The sequence below is a fragment of the Camellia sinensis genome, chromosome 8, assembly GCF_055761805.1.
Source record: "Camellia sinensis isolate YWXY chromosome 8, ASM5576180v1, whole genome shotgun sequence".
Lineage (NCBI taxonomy): Eukaryota > Viridiplantae > Streptophyta > Magnoliopsida > Ericales > Theaceae > Camellia > Camellia sinensis.
The window spans coordinates 36,581,507-36,600,423 of record NC_138968.1 but is presented as its reverse complement, the minus strand read 5'-3'; the positions used below and the strand labels follow the sequence as shown (position 1 = coordinate 36,600,423).

The 18,917-nt window shown below is 38.3% G+C and overlaps 1 pseudogene across 1 annotated transcript in view; it reads right to left on the bottom strand.

Moving 5' to 3' along the window:
• The window catches only part of LOC114292887 (structural maintenance of chromosomes protein 2-2-like), a 45,731-nt pseudogene extending 33,471 nt beyond the window's left edge, over window positions 1–12,260 (bottom strand). The window contains exons 1-11 of the transcript XR_014337548.1: window positions 11,521–12,260; window positions 11,240–11,383; window positions 10,845–11,134; window positions 10,534–10,723; window positions 4,076–4,245; window positions 3,928–4,008; window positions 3,550–3,612; window positions 2,996–3,087; window positions 1,752–1,846; window positions 1,311–1,427; window positions 1,083–1,207 (exon numbers count right to left, since the gene is read on the bottom strand). The product of XR_014337548.1 is annotated as a structural maintenance of chromosomes protein 2-2-like (transcript). The remainder of the gene's footprint in view (window positions 1–1,082; window positions 1,208–1,310; window positions 1,428–1,751; window positions 1,847–2,995; window positions 3,088–3,549; window positions 3,613–3,927; window positions 4,009–4,075; window positions 4,246–10,533; window positions 10,724–10,844; window positions 11,135–11,239; window positions 11,384–11,520) is intronic.
• Window positions 12,261–18,917: the final 6,657 nt, after the last annotated feature.

Genomic DNA, 18,917 nt, shown 5'->3' with positions numbered 1-18,917 from the left:
TCAATTCATCTTGTTCTTTCACGCGGTCTTCTAGTGCTTGAGGTTCGATCCTCCGCCTTTGCCTATCAGGGCTTTGCGAATGAGAGCGACGGGGGCTGTTAGTTCGCCTCCCCCTAGTATCCCTCCTGGTGTTATGTCGTTGGGGCTCCAAGTCCGCCATGGGAGGGACAGAGGGTAATCCTTCACACCTTGCGCCCCCATCTGGTGTTAGCCCGTCCACGGCGGACTGCGGCAATTCTTCAATGTGTGCCATTGTTTGAAAAGAGGAGAAGCTTAATCAAGAGGTTTAGTTCTGTCTGTTTTTCCCACAGACGGCGCCAATTGTACGGGAAAGAAATACACCTTCTCGTATAATCCTGTTGACTAAGTCTGTGCTCCTCCGTACGACATCGCTTTATCACCTAAAAACACAAACGTGAGCTAGCCGGCGGGTGTGTGCCGGAAACCTCTCCGATGCCTAAGTCAGCAAACTTGACAAATAGACAAAGCTCTGTGTATTCAAGAAGCAAAATTGTGTGTTACCTCCTCCAAGGTGATGTTTGTGAGCTTTTATAAGTTTCGTGTGGCACAATCCTAGTAGGACTTCTACTTCTCCATGCAGAGTCCTCCTAGGATTCATACTCCTGAAAGATAATGCTTATCCTTCAACACCCGCCCTCACTGCTTAAACCAAGTGAGATGGTTTTTACCATGGCCGAATTACCACATGATCGAAATAATACTGGCTATGCTGAGCCACAGAGTAGGCCGAACTATCCTTAGTTCGGTTCTTTCTTTCCTACTCCCTATATTGGTTCTTTCATGTACAAACCATGGTATGTTTAGACCGAGCTACCGAGTAGCAAGGTTTTGACCGTTCTAACCACAATATGTCATGACTGAACTAACTCTGAGACCGGCCTAACTCCAAGTTGCTTCCGGACCGGAGTAACTTTACAATTCTTGGGCTGGAGTAACTTTATCTCTCTTGGGCCGGAGTAACTTTTCGGCCCTTTTTACCCAGTTCTTCGTACTTTGGGCCATAAAGTCCATCTCATAGCTCGGCCCAATTTTCACCAAAATTACCCTCTCAATTAGTATTCTCACAGATTGATTTTTTAAGCAATGGCACTGTAGTTATACATTCTTCGTACAAAAGTTGCTTTTCATTGACAGCAGATTTTGCTTCTAAAAGCTCCTGCTCGATCCTCTTTACAAGCTCACAAAACTACAACACACCGAATAAGTAAATAAATAAAATGGTACAGGAAACAGAGAATGAGGTATCATACTGACAAATGGACTAAGCTAAACAGTACTTAAATTCCCACTTCAATATGTTCATTATGTTCAGCCCTACTCTGGAACAGTGAGAGATCATATGACTTGAGCTCCAACTGTGCCTTAAGGTCCTTAAACTTTTTCTGTAGAGGAAGGAGCTCAGAGATCTGAACGCCATGGTGTTAAGATACAGAATGCCACCAGCACTACCCACTAATTACAATTTATAATGACATAATTACACTCTATACGGCTTTTGGAATAACCATAACCTCTTAGGAACAAAATTAAAGAACAACCACGATTGTAGATATAAAATAAATAAATGACAAGATCGTTGATATTATTAAAAGAAAGAAACAAAACAAATAAAAAAGGAAAAGACTTAAGCTCAAAAAAAGTGTTTTCTATTCTTCCTTTCTTCATTCTTATCCACTTCATTCTTATTTGAGTATTTCTGTTCAGTAAGAGAGGTAATATCTAAGGTTGACCTCAGCTTCAATTTCAGATAATCTCTTATGATGAATAAAGTTTGGATTCAGCCTCTGCCAAAGCATGAAGTTGCCCTAACAGATCACCACCACCCCTGCAAATATTAGTTGCTAATTTAGAAAGTCAGATTACCAGAAGTTAGGAATGACAACGGGCCGGGGCGGGCCGGGGATCACCCTCCCTATCCCCAATCCCCGAAACTACCATGTTCCCCGTCCCCGGCCCCGATCCCCGACGGGGAATCCATCAACCCCCCCAGCCCCGCCCCCTACGGGGATCGGGTTTTCCCGACCCTGGTTTATCCCCGTACTCATCATTAACAACATCATTCACAATCAGCAACATCATCAAAAAAAAAAAAGTTCAAAAATCATCAACGACAGCAAGCAACATCATCAGAAAAAAAAAAATTCATCAACACATCATCAAGGCAGCAACATCATCAAAAAATAAAAAAAAATAAAAATAAAGTAGAGACAGATCTGGCGGAGGAGGGATGAAGTCGGCGGTGGCGGGATCTTCTTAGATCTGCTGTGGCAGAGAGAGGAGGAGGCGAGAGGCGACGGAAGACGAGGCCGCGAGAGACAACGGAGGAGGAGGTGGCGGTGGAGGAGGTGGCGGTGGAGGAGGTGGCGAGAGGAGGAGGCGCTGATTGCAGGGGAAAGAAAGAAAGTGAGAGAGAGAGATCAGAGAGTGAGAGTGAGGGTGAGAGTGAGAGATAGATCAGGGGGGTTATGTTATATATATATGAATGGGATTGGGGGTATTATGGGAATTTTATTTTGGGGGAAAAATGGGGCCGAGGACGGGCCGGGTCCGAGGTTGTGAAAGTGATCCCCGTCCCCGGCCCGAAACTGATCAGGGATTTAATTTCAAATACCATCCCCGGCTCGTCGGGGGTATTTTTCGGGAAAAAAACGCTCTTATCGGGGACGGGGGGTCGGGTCCCCGTCGGGCCGGGTTTAAATTGCCATCCCTACCAAAAGTGGACAAAAACAATTAAAACCATCTTCTTGTGTAGAAATAATAGCAACAATGAATTTTACTTTTTAACACTCTTGTAAAAAAAACATAAATGTGTGAAGGAAGAAAAAAAAAATTAGGAAGTTTTCATAGTTCAACAAGCACATTCCAATGCATGTAGATAAGGTTTTGGCAAAGAGTAGTTAAGTAACAACTGACCAAAATTATAAATCGTTACCATTCTCAAGAATGGGCAAAAGCATCAAGGATATTTGCTTACTTGCAACTTCCACCAGTCAGAAGGCCACAAGGTTGAAATATATCACCCTCGTGACTGACACTTGGGGTGCCAAATTTTATATTAAAAGCAACCTATGGACCAGTCATTAATGTGAAAATGAGATCAAGCTCAACAAGATAACAAAAAAAACATTTATTCACAATTTAGACACGTACAAGATGACAAATTAATTTGGTCCAATGCCAAAAATAAGGTTTAGCTAAGTTAACACTTTTACAGATCAATAGCACAACCTTAAACCAAATTGCATGTGTTTCTAAGATGTTTGTCAAACAATGAATTCATTCATCAATTCTAACTTTTGAGGAAAAAATCCAACACCACATGTTCTCTAATCCATTTTTGCAGTGTTGCTTAGTGAACTACAGCACATTTAAATCAAGACGTAGAATCAACGTTGCACTCAAATATAACATGACCACAAACATAGCAGCAAAGCAACAAAAGAAAAAATGTCATCTTCAAATGGAAAATATATGTTAGAATCATCTACAAAGGCACCTTAGGGAAAAGGATTACTGAAAAGGACTTACCTCCCTTGTTGCATCAATAGTTTTGCAAACAAATGTTGAACCAAATACATATTACATAGCACTCTGCAACACACGTCAACTCTCTTTAAAAACAAAATATAACTAACCCAAGCCAAAGTTCTTTTATCCAAACAAAAACAAAAACACACGGATGCTTAATAAGATTTTACCCATACATTGCTTATTATTCTTGGCTGGATAAACATGATTCAATGATATAAATGGTATACCATTAAGAAAGGCACGTGCTAGAAACATTCCAGCACACACAATTGCACATGGGCAAAACATCAGATGGTCTCCAGCAACACCAAACACCATCGATTCAATGAGAAACAAATGGATAGAATAGCATAAATAGCATATGTGAATTTATACCTTCAGTTCCTGATCATATCCAACCAAAGACAGAGCCACTTCTGCATTCCCCTTGCCAACATGAAAATGAAGGATAATAACCTTTTGACAAACACAAACAAATACGGGATATATAAAAATATAAAAAAGGCCAAATACAAAGACAAACCAATCTAGCAGAAACATTTTGCACTCAAGGAGGAACGTGATGTGATTGAATTTGGTTTAGAGGGATAATTGTAACTCTTCTTCGGAGATCGCCATTTTGAAGAAGTTGGTTTCCAGTATTTTCTGTGTCTACTATAATATTTGTTAGAATACTTATTTTGTTATTTTGTTCTTTTGTTAATATTTACTTAAGTTGAGGGTACGATGGTCATATTGCTATGTTAGGGTTTGCATATATATTTGACTGATGTAAAGTTGAGGTACTATGATTATTCAATATATATAAAATTTCTCTTTCTTCTTATTGTTCTTATTCTTCCTCTTAAATCCCAACTCTAAATTCCTTCATTTTACATTCTAACTTGGTATTAGAGCAATCTATTCTTCATCAAAAAGGTTTCTACAGTTTCTGGAGATCGATCTGAGCTGACCGAGACGTGCTAATGTCATCAGTTGTACGATGACATCAACATGACGTAAGCACTGTACGGACGGGTTCTTCACCCCTAGACTTAAAATTGCCTCCTGAAATTTATGGCGATTTTTGTGGAATTTTTTGATCATCCCTTATGTAAGTTTTTGATTTTTGAAAGTATTTTATGTTTTTTGGGACTGTTTTTCAAATATGCTCTTGGGACTGCTTTTTGTTGTTTTTCCTTACTGGAATCACTACCCTAGGAGCCAAAAATCCCATCCCTAGGGGCCCTTGATCTTAATTTGTGGTTTTGCTGCTGTTGGGTTGATGTTTTGTTCGATTATTGCCTATTTCTGGTCCAGCAATATTGTTTTCTTCAATTCTACCTATTGCAGGTTCCTATATAAGGGTTAAAATCCTTCTAGCTAGGGATATTTGTCCTCTATTTCTTGATTTCTACTGTTGAGTTTGTGTTAGTCTAATTTGGGTCCCAATTTGGTTGGCAGACCTGTGTTCTCCTCACTCTTGCCTTTTTTTGCTATGGATTTTTGTTTTTTGAGCTACTTCTGTGTCTATATTGGTGATTGTTGGTGCTGGTCGTTGTAGGTATTGGCTGTTTGCAAGTATTTTACCTCTTTCATGCTTGTGTTGAGAATTTTGTGTGAGTGATCATTATGGTTGAGATTGAGGCTAAGGCTATAACTATGGGTAAGGATGATGACATGCCTAAATCTATCACTACCAAGAAATTGAATGGTGCCAATTATTTGGCCTGGGCCCACGCCATCAAAATTTTCTTACATAGTAAGAAGAAGTCCCGCTTCATTAGCGAACTCCATCCTCCTACTGATGATAAAGTTTATGATGATTGGTGTAGTGAGGATTCATGTGTTATGGTTTGGATTTGGCATAGTCTGGAACCACTTGTTGCTACTACCGTGGAATTTTGTGATACCTCTAAGGACATTTGGGACTCCCTTGCTGAGTCTTTTTCAAATTAAAGTAATTTCACTTGGATTTATGAGTTGTATAAACATATTTTTGCTATGTGCCAATCTGGCCGATCTCTCCCTGATTATTATAGTAGTCTCAAGACTTTGTGGGATCAATTACTGCAGCATCGACCTTTCACTACTGATGTGAACAAGCACAAGCAACATTGGGAGGAGTTTATGATGGCTTCTTTACTTTCTGACTTAGATCCTAAGTTGCGAGGGTTCAAGGATCAGATTCTTGCCAGTGAGACTCTACCTTTAGCTACCAATGCCTATTCTTGGCTGTTACGCTCTTCATTGGGACAAGCACAATCCACTTCTGGGTCCTCTACTTTATCATCTTCTGCATTCGTTTCTAGTAGTGGTGATCATGGGTCTACTCACGGGAGTTTTCATGGTTCATCTACTTCCCGGGGCTCTTATTCTGGGCTCTCGTGGTGGTTTCCGTTGTGGCGGTAGCAGTGGACCTGGTTTCCGTGGTGATCACAAGTGCACTCATTGTGGTTCCCAAGGTCATACTGAATCTTGGTGTTGGTAGAAGTATGGCAAACCTGATCATGTCCATCAGGTTATGGATGTCCCATCCTCACAGTCTTCCTTGTTGTCCACTAGCTCGGATGTTTCTCTGGTTAATTCTCATAAGACACTCACTACTCAGATTAGTGAGCTTACTTTTCTTGTCCAGTCTCTCCGGCCTAGTCTACCTTCATCCTTTACTACTACCATGGCTAGTTCAGGTAATATTGCATGTGTGGCCCTCAACCTTGGCTCCTAGACTCTAGTGCTAGTTCCCATGTCTTTGGTAATTCCTCTCTTTTTGATACTCTTAGACCTGTTGATCATACCATTATACTTGTTGATGAATCTTCTCGGCCTGTTTGTGGTCAAGGTCCACTCCATCCCTTTCCTTACTTTCTGGTCTTTATGTTCCCAAATTTCCATTTAATTTGCTTTCTGTTAGCCAATTGACTTAAGCTCTCCATTGTTCGATAACCTTTTCTCCTTCTTTACGTGTTTTGCAGGACCTCCAGACCAAGAGGATGATTGGTTCGGGGCATGAGGAGGATGGCTTATACTTTTTGGACACTAACACCTCTCCTCATCCTCCATCTGCTGTGTTGAGTGCTAGTGTATCTCCTCTTCAGTGGCATTTTTGCTTGGGTCATCCCTCCTTGGCCAAGCTCAAGTTAGCTATTCCGAGCTCGAGTCATGTTTCTCAGATTGAGTGTGAAGCCTGTTAATTTAGGAAGCATCACCGTAGTTCTTTTCCTAGTCGTAGTGTTAGTCGTGTGTCTGAGTCATTTGCTCTTGTCTATACCGATATTTGGGGTCCTTCAAGAACTTCCACTGTTAATGGGTTCTTTTTATTTTGTTATTTTTGTGGATGATTACTCTTGGATGACTTGGTTGTTTTTAATGAAACAAAGATCTAATTTGCCTTCCATCATCTCTAAGTCTTATAATGAAATCTTTGCTCAATTTGGCAAACGTATTAAGATATTTTAGTCTGATAATGCCTTAGAATATGTGCAATCTATTGTAACTACCTTTTGTGATACTCATTTTATTATCCATCAAACTAGTTGCTCTCATATATCCCCTCAAAATGGTGTTGCAGAGTGGAAACACCGTCATTTGTTAGATGTTGCTCGCACCCTGATGTTTAATATGCATGTCCCCAAACAGTTTTGGGGCGATGCAGTTCTCACCGCTTGTTTGCTTATCAATCACATGCCCTCTAGTGTTGTACACACATGTCCCTATTCTCTGTTATATCCCACAACATCTCCTTTTCCCTTGCCTCCTTGCATTTTTGGTTGTGTGGCCTTTGTCCATGTTCTTGACCCTGGTTTGGATAGGTTATCTCCTCGAGAACGCAAGTGGGTGTTCTTAGGTTATTTTTGCACTCAGAAAGGGCATCGGTGTTATCATCTTGAGTCACGTCGCTACTTTGCCAGTGCTGATGTTACTTTTTTTGAGTTTACTCTTTTTTTTTTTTTTTTTTTTTTTTTTTTTCCTCTGGGCAATAGTTATCTCTTGATCTTCTCTCTTCTCGTGAGAGGGAGCCAGCCTCTCTCACTCCTGTTAATTTTAGAAGAGAAAAAGGTTAGGGTATGAGTGGTTAATCATACCCTTTTATATTAAATCATAAACATAAGTTAAGGCCTAAATAAAGGCCCATTACAGACTGAATGAGAATAAAATGGGAAATATCCTAACACATTCTAACACTCCCCCTCAAGTTGGTGCAAAGATATCTCTCATGCCCAGCTTGTCGAGAATGTCACGGAACGGTTTAATCCCTAATCCTTTGGTAAGAACATCAGCCAATTGATTCCCAGACCGCACGAAAGGCATACATATAGTGCCACTAGTAAGCTTTTCCTTGATAAAATGCCGATCAATCTCCACATGCTTGGTCCGATCATGCTGAACTGGATTATGGGCTATATTAATGGCGGCCTTATTGTCACAGTATAGCCTCATAGAATCTGTGTGATTAATCCCCAAATCCCGCAATAATAATCGAATCCATAAAAGCTCACACACACCTTGAGCCATAGCTCTGAATTCGGCCTCTGCACTAGACCGCGCAACAACATTTTGTTTCTTGCTTCTCCAAGTAACTAGATTTCCGCCAACGAAGGTACAATAGCCAGAGGTGGATCTTCTATCAGTTACTGAGCCAGCCCAATCAGCATTTGTATATGCCTCCACATTGAGATGACTATGCTTTAAGAAATAAAGACCCTTACCCGGAGAAGATTTCAAGTATCTCAGAATCCGCATAACCGCCTCTAAGTGAGTTGCACGTGGAGCATGCATAAACTGACTAACCATACTAACTGCAATAGCAATATCAGGCCGCGAATGGGATAAGTAAATAAGCTTACCCACTAGTCTCTGGTATCTCCCCCTATCTACAGGTTCGCCTCCTTCATCCTCACTAAGCTTTAGTCCGGGTTCTAGTGGTGTATCACATGCTTTACTTCCAAGCATTCCAATTTCTTTTAGCAAATCAAGCACATACTTTCGTTGACATATGAAGATACCATCTTTGGACCGAGCAACCTCAATGCCTAGAAAGTACTTCAGTTTGCCTAAGTCTTTGATTTCAAACTCATTAGCCAAATACTCCTTTAATCGAGGAACCTCCTCAACATCATCCCCTGTGAGTACAATATCATCCACATAGACAATGAGGGCTGTCGTTTTACCTTTGATCACTCTATTTTTGTTCGCCACTCGTCTGTTAGGAGTATTGTTCTTATTGTCTATGTGGATGACATTATCATTTCAGGGAGTGACTTCAATGGTATTGCTAATTTGAAGCAATATTTGGGACAACAATTTCACACCAAAGACTTGGGCCATCTTCGCTATTTTCTTGGGATTGAAGTTGCCCGTTCTTCTTAAGGCTTGTTTCTTTCTTAACGGAAGTATGTTCTTGATCTTCTTATTGAGACTGGCCTCTTAGGCACTTGCCTCAGTGATACTCCCATGGATTCTAGTGTCAAGCTTGATGGTGACACTGGTGACTTATTTCCCGATATTGGTCGTTATCGTCGGTTGGTTGGGAAGTTAATATATCTCACTGTCACTTGTCCCGACATTACCTATGTCATGGGTGTGGTCAGTCAATTTATGCATGCTCCCCCGTCAACCTCATTTTGTGGCTGTGTATCGTATCTTGCAATACTTAAAGCGTGCTCCAGGCCGGGGTTTGCTTTATCGCCCATCTTTCTCTTTGTCTATTACTGGCTTCAGTGATGCTGATTAGGCTGGTAATAAGACTGACCGCCGTTCCACCTCGGACTATTGTACTTTTGTTGGTGGTAATCTTGTTACTTGGCGTAGCAAGAAACAGACTATTTTTGCTCGTTCTAGTGCCAAAATTGAGTATTGTGCCATGACTCATACTGCTTTTGAGATGCTCTGGGTTCAGTCTCTTCTCCAAGATTTTGGCTTTTCTATTCCCACTCCTATGACCATGTCTTGTGACAATCAGGCCGCTATCTTCATTGCCAATAATCTTGTGTTTAATGAACACACCAAACATACCAAAGTTGATTGCCATTTTATTCGAGATCTCTTACTCCGCAAACAACTTGTGACTCCTTATGTTCATTCTGAGGATCAATTGGGTGATATTCTAACCAAGCCTTTGGCTCGACCTTTGTTTCATCGTTTATCCGTCAAGCTGGGCATGTTCGATCTCTATGCTCCAGCTTGAGGAGGAGTGTTAGAATACTTATTTTGTTATTTTGTTCTTTTGTTAATATTTACTTAAGTTGAGGGTACGATGGTCATATTGCTATGTTAGGGTTTGTATATATATTTGACTGATGTAAAGTTAAGGTACTGTGATTATTCAATATATATAAAATTTCTCTTTCTTCTCATTCTTCTTTTTCTTCCTCCTAAATCCCAACCCAAAATTCCTTCATTTTACATTCTAACTATATTAAACAATTTTCCCCTGCAGCAACCTGAGAATGAACTGAGTGTAAGAGTCCAGTTATGATTATGTTTAGAACATGTCAAAACCTGGCAACATATTATACCATTTTCATTCTGAGGATCAATTGGGTGATATTCTAACCAAGCCTTTGGCTCGACCTTCGTTTCATCGTTTATCCGTAAAGCTGGGCATGTTCGATCTCTATGCTCCAGCTTGAGGAGGAGTGTTAGAATACTTATTTTGTTATTTTATTCTTTTGTTAATATTTACTTAAGTTGAGGGTACGATGGTCATATTGCTATGTTAGGGTTTGTATATATATTTGACTGATGTAAAGTTAAGGTACTGTGATTATTCAATATATATAAAATTTCTGTTTCTTCTCATTCTTCTTTTTCTTCCCCTAAATCCCAACCCTAAATTCCTTCATTTTACATTCTAACTATATTAAACAATTTTTCCCTGCAGCAACCTGAGAATGAACTGAGTGTAAGAGTCCAGTTATGATTATGTTTAGAACATGTCAAAACCTGGCAACATATTATACCATTTCTAAAATAAACCAAGTATATGGCATCATGCAAGGCCAACCTCTAAGGCAGTCATTGTGGAGCCATCCTTCACTTTAATAAGTTTAGCAACCACACCTTTAACCCTAGTCCTATCAAAATTCTTCATGGGATCATGGTATGTGAAATCCACATTAGCCAATTGTGCCAAAAGAACTCGAATTTTATCCTTTAACTTTTGCACTAGCTCCAACTCAGCTGCACGATCCTAAAGAACAATTTAATATTTACAACTCACAATTTACAATACACCGAAGAATTTTGACCAAACTGAAAACTCATGCCATCTGACGTAGAATTTGTAGCAGAACCACCATTGGAAGAGATACCTTTTGTAAGGCTTCCATCTGCCCCTCTTCATACAGAAGAGATTTTAAGCCAATTTGACATTTTCCACATCTTTTGTTCTAGCATTGACCTTATTTTCTACAGCAACAGCTTCTTCACATTTTGATAATAACTGATTTGCTTTCTGTTTCAGCTCTTTCTCAGAGTGGCTTATTTTTGTTTTCAACTGTATCAATTCTGTTTCTGCACTTCCAACAGCTATTTTGGCATGACGTAGTTGATCTTCAAGGCATTTCTACTCACTTCCACTGCTCTTGCCAGATAGCACACACTACCCACAGAAATTGCATACATTTTACAAAATTTTGTAAGGAAATTAATGCAATCAATAGGAGTTCAACGCACAACACCACGCAACTGTACATGCCATATTTACCTAGTAATCCTTTTCATACTGTTCCAAGCTCTTATCAAGTTGTTCAAGTCTCTTTTTCAGATGAGCTGCACCATCTTCAGCATTTTTTACTGCATAGGCCTTCTCTTCTATAGACTTCTTTAATTATTCAATACTTCTCACAAACTGGCACCACCAAGACATAAAATCTAGATATGATAGAAAGTAAAGAGAACACAACTTCACAAAACAAAAAATTGGAGGGATAAAAGCACAATTTTTATTTTAGAAAGAGAAAGCACGAATTTATTAAACCTGGGTACCTTTTCAGCATCCTCTTTCTCGTTATAGAGAGTTTCCTCTTGATTTCTCAGTCAGTACAGATACTTCCCTCACAAGATCATGAGAAAGCACATCTACTTTCTCTGACAAACTTTTTACCTCCCCTTCCATACTCTCTTCTTTTTCAGTAGTCAATTTTGATACTTTTGTTTCCATCTCTCATATTTCCATACGCATCCTTTCTGCTTTATCATCGATCTCAGAAATCTTACCCTTTAATTCCTCTGCATTGTGAACTGCACTCTAATCTTTTCTGCCTGAACATATTCAAAAGCAACACAAAATCTTTTAAGACGATCCAGTTCTGCATTGCCATCAGGCCATTGCATGTATTGCATCCGCTCTTTCATCAACTTCTCCAAAGCAGGAAGTATTTCCTGGCTGAGAAGCTTATCAATCTTATCAATCTCATCTACCTTGCTTTGTTTTTTCTCAAGTGTTTTTAAAGAAGCCTCTTCAAGCATGGATAAAATTTATGGAGGTTTCATGTTCAAAACCATAGCAATGCGCCCTTGCATTATGACAAACGGTGGACAGTTTACATTAAGCTGCATGGAAAAGATTTTGCACTTGACTAGTAACGATGAGGGGCCTTGAGAAAAAAAAAATCAAACAAATAAGAACCAACAAAACAGGAAAGAAATTTGAGGTACTGAAATTTGCAAATGTTCAAGTAGATAAGAAAAATAGCAACCATAAGAGAAGCTTGTTGGTCTAGGAGTTGTTTGGAAATCCTCCGCCAGGCTTGAATTCCTCACACGATCAGTACTGCCCAGTCTAGCAGGGGCTCTGCTATTTCAAGCAACTCTCCTTTTCCTAGACCTATTAACCAAAAAATTTAGACTCCTCGAAACAGAAGAGATAGTCTGTCTGAGGTTCTTAGCTAAGGACAACGGGAAAAAAAATATCAACTAAACAAAACTAAAACTATAAAAACTATATCAGTCAAACCAGTGTTTTTAAAGACTCAAGGCGCACCAAGGCACCAAAGGTCTCTTGGGGCTTAGGCGCAAGGCGAGGTGTACGCTTCATTAAAGCGAGACGCACCTTTCAGTAAAAACTAGATAATTAACATAGACTAATAATTTGGACATATACATAATCAAAATAAACAATTCATAACTCATAACCACTAAAACAAAGAAAACAAAAAAGAAAAACTTTATCTTGACAGTGTAGCAAACTATTAAACCTGTTGGATTGGGAGTCGTGGAACCAGGAGCTAAATCATCCAGGCTCGGTGGTGAGTTGTGCTGCAGAGCGTTCCCAACAATGGCATCTATGAAATGTAGAACATCAAGATTAAAAACATTATAAATAAATGAATCAAACAAAATTAAAACTATAGAGAAACTATATCAATCAAACAACAAATAGGACAAACAAAAAAGAAGAGGAAAACTTTATCTTGATAGTGCAACAAACTATTATACCTGTTAAATTGGGAGTCATGGACCCAGGAACTAAATCATCCAGGCTCGGTGGTGAGTTATGCTGAAGAGCGTCTCCAAAAATGGCACCTATGAAGTATATAACATGAAAATAATTCAAACAACAAAGTAGGACAAAACAAAAAAGAAGAGGGAAACTTTATCTTGACAATGCAACAAACTATTAAACCTGTTGAATTGGGAGTTGTGGACCCAGGAATTAAATCATCTAGGCTCGGTGATGAGTTATGCTACAAAATGTCCCCAACAATAGCACCTATGAAATACGGAACATCAAAATTAAAAACATTATAAATATATCAATCAAACAAAATTAAAACTATTAAACTAGTTTGATTGATAGTTGTTGCCTTGGGAGCTACATCCATGGGCACGCGCATATGTGTTTCCACATCCACCATGCTCGATAGTGAGTTAGGTTGCAGACCACCTTCCCCAACAAACTCACCTATGAAATATACAACATCAAAAAAATTCAAAAAACAATTCACCTAAAAAGTTTAACTCAAAACAATTTATCAAAAAAATTCAAAAAAGAGTTCACCTAAAAAATACTCACTTCCAAAACCTAAGTTTACTGGGTAGTCCCAATCCATCGGGGAGAGACTCTTCACCTACAACAAAAATTCAAAAAATAGTTCAATGTTGTAGAGAAAAGAATAGTATCAACTACAGCTATAAGTAATCATAGTTATAGTGAAATCATGGGTGGAATGGCGGGCTTATAATTACCTTCATTATATACAAATGTAGGAGACAATGTATGTTGTGAAAGGCCGGTTTGTGCTCAGATTTCAAAAGTGAAAGTGGTAGAAGAATTTGGCCCTTCATTATATACAAATGGAGGAGGTGGTGAATATTGTGCGCGGCTGGTTTGTGCTAAGATTTCAGAAGTGGAAGTAGTGGAAGGATTGGATCCATCAACTACCGTAGAGAAAAGATTAGTACTTAATAAAAATTAACTACAACTATAAGTACTTAATATACTTTTAAAAAAAACAAATAAAGGCCGTACACACCTTGATAGTTGATTAGTAAAATGTGTCTTCTTTCCCACTCTCGATTGAACAGATGATAATCACCAAATTTTGACCAATCTCGGTTCACCTTTGGCCCACCCCGAGTTATGGTTTTCATTTCCACTAGAGGGTCCTTCAAAGTACACTCAAAATTCTCCTCAAAGCCAAACTGTCGTGCGCTTAAATCAGGGCGATGATAGACAACCTTCTCAAAGCAAATAAGAATTGTTTGGGACAGGCTATGCCTAAGATGGCATGTCCCCTCAAGGGAAGTGGAAGAAAGTCCACATGCAGCCTTTTATAAGGCTTCCATATAATCTGTAATAAAATAAAAGGAAACAAACTAGTGAATTATAGACCCCCCCCTCAAAAAAAAAAAAAAACTGCCAATTGATTAGATAACTTATGTTGAAAAACTTACCTCATCTCCTTGCAAGTTTTCAAAGAATTGAACAAAATTATTCATGTGATGGTGGTTCCAGTTGTCCCTTGTGATTGGACGAAGGATATTTGACCATTGCACAATCAAATGAAACTCTGTTATTGCATCCCTAATCTCTGGGATGCGAAATTGCTCAACTAGAGTATGGATGCACTCAAGAGAACAAATCTTCTCAAAAAAATAAATAAATATACATCACCCAAATATATAAAACTAAAAGAGAAACAAACAAATTAAAACATGAAATTGTTGCTCACCATTAATGCATAAAAGTAGCCAGAAATCTCCTTTTTGGAATGGACATTATTCTTGAACTTTTACATTGAACAGTGTGTGTGTGATAACAGCACAGCCCCCCACGCATAACTTTTTATTCCATTAATGTTTTTCAACAGAGGAAGAAACAATACTGAAACATGAGCTCCGGACGGATTTGGAGCTATAAAACACCCAATGACATATAGCACATATGTCTGAACATACCGGTCAAATTCCGGACTGTTCTCCTCCAAATGATATGGGACCGTCATAAAAACTTTCCTGAGCCATCTTAAAGTGACATTTGAGGTAGTCACTTCCTTACTCTTCATCATTACTATCGATACGTTATCGAAACCGACATATTTGGGCTGGGTCAGAATCATCCCGTCTGGTGACGGGCATACCATCGACAGGAAACCCCGTTATATATAATATATCCTCTAATCCAAAAACAAGGATATGAGGATCAACAACCCCAAATTTAAAACATCGTTCATTTACATTATATTTATTAGGTTAAATTTACCTTTGCTATAAATGAATATGATGTAAATCAAGGATAAATTTAACCTAATAAATATGATGTAAATGAAGAATGCTTTAAATTTGGGATTGTTGATCCTCATATCCTTGTTTTTGGGTTAGAGGATATATTATATATAATGGAGTTTTCCGTAGATGGTAAGTCCGTCATTGGACGGGATGATTCTGACCCAGCCCAAATATTTCATACATATTTGGTTTTCAATAACGTATTGATAGTAATGAAGAAGGCTAAGGAAGTGACTAACTCAAATGTCACTTTAAGATGGTTTAAGAAAGTTTTTATGACGGTCCCATATCATTTGAAGGAGAAAAATCCAGAATTTGACTGGTGTGTTCGGACATATGTGCTATATGTCATTGGGTGCTTTATAGCTCCAGATCCGTCCAGAGCTCATGTTTCAATGTTGTTTCTTCCTCTGTTGAAAAACATTAATGAAATAAAAAGTTATGCGTGGGGGGCTGAGCTGTTATCACACACGCACTGTTCAATGGAAAAGTTCAAGAATAATGTCCATTCCAAAAGGAGATTTCTGACTACTTGTATTCATTAATGGTGAGCAACAATTTCATGTTTTAATTTGTTTGTTTCTCTTTTAGTTTTATGTATTTGGGTGATGTTTATTTTTTATTTTTGAGAAAATTTTTGCTCTTGAGCGGATCCGTACTCTAGTTGAGCAATTTCGCATCCCTGAGATTAGAGATGCCATAACAGAGTTTCATTTGATTGTGCAATGGTCAAATATCCTTCATCCAATCACAAGGGACAACTAGAACCACCATCACATGAATAATTTTGTTCAATTCTTTGAAAACTTGCAAGGAGATGAGGTAAGCTTTTCAACATAAGTTATCTAATCAATTGGCAGTTTTTTTTTTTTTTTTGGGGGGGGGGTCTATAATTCACTAGTTTGTTTCCTTATGTTTTATTACAGATTATATGGAAGCCTTATAAAAGGCTGCATGTGGACTTTCTTCCACTTCCCTTGAGGGGACATGCCATCTTAGGGATGGCCTGTCCCAAACAATTCTTATTTGTTTTGAGAAGGCTGTCTATCATCGCCCTGATTTAAGCGCACGACAGTTTGGCTTTGAGGAGAATTTTGAGTGTACTTTGAAGGACCCTCTAGTGGAAATGAAAACCATAACTCGGGGTGGGCCAAAGGTGAACCGAGATTGGTCAAAATTTGGTGATTATCATCTGTTCAATCGAGAGTGGGAAAGAAGACACATTTTACTAATCAACTATCAAGGAGTGTACGCCCTTTACGTGTTTTTTTAAAAGTATATTGAGTACTTGTAGTTAATTTTTATTAAGTACTAATCTTTTCTCTATGGTAGTTGATGGACCCAATCCTTCTACCACTTCCACTTCTGAAGTCCCAGCATAAACCAGCTGCGCACAACATCCACTACCTCTTACATTTGTATATAATGAAGGGCCAAATTCTTCTACCACTTCCACTTTTAAAATCCCAACACAAACCAGCCTTTCATAACATACATTGTCTCCTATATTTGTACATAATGAAGGTAATTATAAGCCCGCCATTCTACCCATGATTTCACTATAACTATGATTACTTATAGCTGTAGTTGATACTATTCTTTTCTGTACAGCTCTATAACATTGAACTATTTTTTGAATTTTTGTTGTAGGTGAAGAGTCTCTCCCTAATGGATTGGGACTGCCCAGTAAACTTAGGTTTTGGAAGTGAGTATTTTTTAGGTGAACTCTTTTTTGAATTTTTTTGATAAACTGTTTTGAGGTAAACTTTTTAGGTGAACTGTTTTTTGAATTTTTTTGATGTTCTATATTTCATAGGTGAGTTTTTTGGGGAAGGTGGCCTGCAACCTAACTCACTATCGAGCATGGTGGATGTGGAAACACATATGCGCGTGCCCATGGATGTAGCTCCCAAGGTAACAACTATCAATCAAACAGGTTTAATAGTTTTAATTTTGTTTGATTGATATATTTATAATGTTTTTAATTTTGGTGTTCCATATTTCATAGGTGCTATTGTTAGGGACGTTTTGTAGCATAACTCATCATCGAGCCTAGATGATTTAATTCCTGGGTCCACGACTCCCAATTCAACAGGTTTAATAGTTTGTTGCATTGTCAAGATAAAGTTTTCCTCTTCTTTTTTGTTTGTCCTACTTTGTTGTTTGAATTATTTTCATGTCATATATTTCATAGGTGCCATTTTTGGGGACGCTCTTCAGCATAACTCACCACCGAGCCTGGATGATTTAGCTCCTGGGTCTATGACTCTCAATTTAACAGGTATAATAGTTTGCTGCACTGTCAAGATAAAGTTTTCCTCTTCTTTTTTGTTTGTCCTACTTGTTGTTTGATTGATATAGTTTCTCTATAGTTTTAATTTTGTTTGATTCATTTATTTATAGTGTTTTTAATCTTGATGTTCTATATTTCATAGATGCCATTGTTGGGAACGCTCTACAGCACAACTCACCATCGAGCCTGGATGATTTAGCTTCTGGGTCCACGACTCCCCATCCAACAGGTTTAATAGTTTGCTACATTGTCAAGATAAAGTTTTCCTTTTCTTTTTTGTTTGTCTTTGTTTTAGTGGTTATGATTTATGAATTGTTTATTTTGATTATGTATATGTCCAAATTATTAGTCTATGTTAATTATCTATTTTTTACTGAAAGGTGCGTCTCGCTTCAATGAAGCGTGCGCCTTGTCTTGCGCCTAAGCCCCAAGAGACCTTCAGTGCCTTGGTGTGCCTTGAGCCTTTTAAAACACTAGTTTGATTGATATAGTTTCTATAGTTTTAATTTTGTTTGATTGATATATTTTTTTCCCGTTGTCCTCAGTTGAGAACCTCAGACAGACTGTTGCTTCTGTCTCGAGGAATCCAAATTTTTTGGTTAATAGGTCTGGGAAAAGGAGGGGTGCTCGAAATACAACTGAGAGAAAAGAGAGACCTCTTCAAGCATGGATAAGATTTCTAGAGGTTTCGTGTTCAGGACCTTAGTAATGCACCCTTGCATTATGAGAAAATGTGGATTGTTTACATCAAGCTGCACATAATGGAAAAGATTTTGCAATTGACTAGGCTGCGCAACATGCCCATTTATTAAGTATTTGTTTCTTCCACCAACCACAATCTACAAAATCAAGAAAGAAAAAAATTCTTAACATACCTCCAATTGAAATTCCCTAGAAGGAAATGGATACATTAATATAGAGAAAGCTTAGCGACAATCCCAAATACTAATTGAATGGTAAATGACCACCTGTAACTATTTTTTATTTATTTTCTTTTCAAAGATGGTTTAGTGGTGCAATGTTTAATACTAAAAGATTGGCAAACTAGTCTGTATTTATGTGATAGTTCTTGACAAAGAAAAATTTGACATGTGATACTTCTTGGCAAAAAAAAAAAAGAACTGGACAAATTTATTATTTCTTGAAATCCAAAAGACACAGTGTTATCTAAAATTAAGAGTATATAGTAGGTTAGAACCAATTAGTCTCAATCTATTCTATCATAGAAAGAGAACTATACTAAGAATCTCGTCTTACCAAAATTGTCACTTACTTCCCTACGGACCTCTAATAACTCCACTAAGTTTAAAAGTAACACAGATTAATTAGTTACTTGGCTTTCCTACGAAACGACCTTCAC